At 32.9% G+C, this 3169-nt stretch overlaps 1 non-coding gene across 1 annotated transcript; it reads right to left on the minus strand.

Moving 5' to 3' along the window:
* Positions 1 to 538: 538 nt before the first annotated feature.
* Positions 539 to 645, minus strand: LOC127491415 (U6 spliceosomal RNA). Its single transcript, XR_007920076.1, has one exon. It is a non-coding gene; the product is annotated as a U6 spliceosomal RNA (small nuclear RNA).
* Positions 646 to 3169: the final 2524 nt, after the last annotated feature.

Genomic DNA, 3169 nt, shown 5'->3' on the forward strand with positions numbered 1-3169 from the left:
CTTGTGAGTATTCCCTAAACAATACAGTGTAAGTGTTATTTGCATAGCATTTTTGTTGTCTTCAGTATTATATGTAATCTGGAGATAATTTGAAGTATGAGGGACTTGAACATTGCAGATATGCTGTTCACGAGTGTTCTCTAACCAATTCCCTATGGATACCAAGGGATAACTGTATGTGAGGGTATTTCATAAAATTCATGGGAAGTGTGTATAATGAGAAGGAAGAAAGGGAGGGAGAGAGGGAGGGAGAAAAAGGAAGGAAGGAAGGAAGGAAGGAAGGAAGGAAGGAAGGAAGGAAGGAAGGAAGGAAGGAAGGAAGGGAGGAAGGAAGGGAGGGAAAGGAAGAAAAGAAATACATGTTCAAAGTCTTATTTTAATAAAAATTTACTGCATACTTTTAATTTCCCTTGCTAATAATCTGCATTCTCAGTAGATGGAAGAAATGAAAGGAAAACTAATTATCTGACCTAATACTGATCAACATATCAGAGTTTCTCACACAGGCAGAAAACATTACAATAGTCACTTAATTTTTTTAAATATGGAACGCTTCACAAATTTGTGTGTCATCCTTGTGCAAGGGCCATGCTAATCTTTTCTGTATCATTCCAATTTTAGTATATGTGCTGCCAAAGTGAGCACTAGTCACTTAATTTTAAAGCTAAATTGCTAGACTGGTGAATATTGGACATAATAAGACATATATCCTATAGCTACCTATATAATAACTTGGCCCCTAGCCAAACATGGCTATTTAAATTTAAATAAAATTCAAGATTCATTTTTTCTGTTGTGTTAGCTACTGGCTACCCAATTGGACATCATGTTTCAGTCACTGAAGGAAATTGTTTTGGACACTGTTACTATAGATTTAACAAAGGCAGATTTTTAAAACATTCAGATAGAGGGTAAATATAACTTCATGGACATAATCTCTCAATTTTTTATTTGTGTATCTTATATTTTTTTTCAAAGACAGAAGCCAGGGGTAGAGGGGTGGTAGAGAAACCACCTATCCACTGGTTTATTTCTCAAATGCCTACAACAGCTGGAAGTTGATAAGGATAAATATAATGAAAAACACACATAGAGACATTATTAAAACTGCTGAAGATGAAGGAAGACAGTCTTCAGTGAAGACAGTGTATTAGCTAGACAGCTTCAAAGAAGTAATGATAGGACTGACAGCAGACTTCTCAACAGAAATGCTGGAGCCCAAAAGACAATGGAATGACACTTTAAAATGAAGTAACTACTAATCTACGGTTCTGAACTCAGAATATCTTTCAAAACAAAAGATAAATTAACTTTGAAAATAAACAAAAACTTGGTGAACTTATCAGCATCCCTGACATAACTGAAATGCTAAAGGGAATTCTTCAGATGGAAGGAAAGTGATCCCAGAAGGAAACATAAAAATGGAGGAAGGAACAAATGCATGTGGTGTATATATGTAGGTGCTTTTGAAACAATTTTAACTTCACAATGAAAAATGAAGACATCTTTTGAAGTTTAAAATATGTAGACAATAAAATGCATATCAATAGTAACAGAAAAAGTAGGAAGTAAACAAAATGACATGAGTCTTAGGTTCTACTACTGTCTGGAAAGTGGTCTGAGTAGTAATTTATAATCTGTAGTAAGTCAGAGATGCATGATATAATATTTTGTGTAACAATAATAAAATAATGTATGACTTTCAAGATAATAGATAAATAAAATGAAAAACTGTTTAATCTTAGAAAATGCAAAAAAGGATTGAAAGAACAAATAGGAAACAGATAATGATGTATATAATTTAAAATATATTTACAATTACATTAAATATAAATTTATTCAGTTCTCCATTCAAAAGAGTGTCAACATGAATAAAATATAAAATCCAGGTAAGAAATATAATACAGAAAAGTTGAAAGTAACAGATAAAAAATAACCTAGCTACACTATCTATAATTAAGATAACTATATCAACATTAGACAAAGTAGACTTTAAGGTAAGAGATAAAGCTATATATGGCATAATTACTTAAATGCTAACTCAGCAGAATGACATGTTCATTCTTAATTTTATATGCCCTCCCTAATATGCCTACAAATATTAAAAGCAGAAATTGACAAAAACTGAAAAAATGCACAAATCTACATTGTGTTGTAAGACTTTAACACACCTCTTCTGGAAATCAATGAAACAAGTACACAGTAAAGAAAAGAAAATCACTAAGAAGATATGTGAACTGAACAGCATAGTTCTCAGACAACTTAGTTATATGTGTAACACTATGTCTAATACTAACAGGATACATTCGTTTGAAGAGGACATTAATCAAATTGACCATAAAACAAGTATCATAAACATAGAAAGACTGAATTCATTCAAAGTGGTTGTGACAACTAAAATCTAGGAAGCAATAACTAAACTTAGAAATCAGTAGTAATAGACAACTAAAATTGTGTGAATATTTAAAGATTTCAGGTTTAAGCCCTACAGTTCTAAATAAGGCAAAAGATGAAGTGATGTAGATTAGAAAATATTTTCAATCAAATAATAAAAATACGACATGAAAATTTGGGGATTTAGCCTAAATCTGTACTTAGAGGAAAATGTATAACCTTTAAATGTGTTTTTAGAAAATAAAAATGACTAAGAATCAGTGATACAAATACTTTCTCAAGAAATTAGAATATAGAGGCTGGTGCTGTCGTGTAAGATAAGCCTCTCCCTTTGGCACCAACATCCTGTATGGATGCCTGTCCAAATCCCAGCTAATCCACTTTAGATCCACCTCCCTGATATTGGCCTGGGAAAACAGTGGAAAATAGGCCCAAGTCCCTGGGCCCCTTCTTCCACGTGGAGACCCAGAAGAGGATCCTGGCTCCTGTCTTCAGATCTGCGCAGCTCCAGCTATTGTGGCCATTTGGGGAGTGAACCTGCAGATGGAAGACCTCTCTCTGACTCTCCCTCTCTTTGTCTGTAACTCTGTCTCTCAAATAAATAAGTAGATCTTAAAAAAAAAAAGAAATTAGAATACAAGAGAAAATGAAACCTAAGAAAGTAAACAGAAGGAAATAATCAGAAAAGAAACTAACTAGATAGAAAAATATGTAAACAAGAAAATCAGCAGCAGAATAGTAGTGCATTCAAGTCTTGAATTGAAATTATGTAGAA

Source organism: Oryctolagus cuniculus, chromosome 18, assembly GCF_964237555.1.
Source record: "Oryctolagus cuniculus chromosome 18, mOryCun1.1, whole genome shotgun sequence".
Classification (NCBI taxonomy): domain Eukaryota; kingdom Metazoa; phylum Chordata; class Mammalia; order Lagomorpha; family Leporidae; genus Oryctolagus; species Oryctolagus cuniculus.